The 303-nt window shown below is 43.2% G+C and overlaps 1 protein-coding gene across 1 annotated transcript in view; it reads left to right on the top strand.

Annotated features, from left to right (window-relative positions):
- The window catches only part of FAM81B (family with sequence similarity 81 member B), a 79,607-nt gene that overhangs the window by 54,667 nt on the left and 24,637 nt on the right, over nt 1-303 (top strand). The window lies entirely within an intron of this gene.

Below are 303 nucleotides of genomic sequence, written 5' to 3'. Positions count from 1 at the left end.
AAAAAAAAAAAAAAAAAAAGCTCATTTGTTTCAGGGACTTTTGTAGAACAGTACTGACAGTTACTCACTAAAGCTAGTATAGACAGTCAAAAAGCCTGAGGCTGAAGTGACTCAATCTTCGTAGGTTAGTCTAAGATGCATAGACTGAATTTATGAGCAAGTGAACAGATACTAACTTTTGATTCTAGAAATGCAGCCACATACCTGCAGTGGCCCAGTCCACTACAGCATGCCTCCCTGGTTGGCTGGAACAGACAGCTTGGGCCAAGGCTAGCCTGCCCTGCAACATGGGTTTTGGGGAGA

The sequence above is a fragment of the Gavialis gangeticus genome, unplaced genomic scaffold (genome assembly GCF_001723915.1).
Source record: "Gavialis gangeticus isolate Ggan-Ray unplaced genomic scaffold, GavGan_comp1, whole genome shotgun sequence".
In the NCBI taxonomy this organism is placed as follows: domain Eukaryota; kingdom Metazoa; phylum Chordata; order Crocodylia; family Gavialidae; genus Gavialis; species Gavialis gangeticus.
This window is presented reverse-complemented; position numbering and strand designations above follow the sequence as displayed.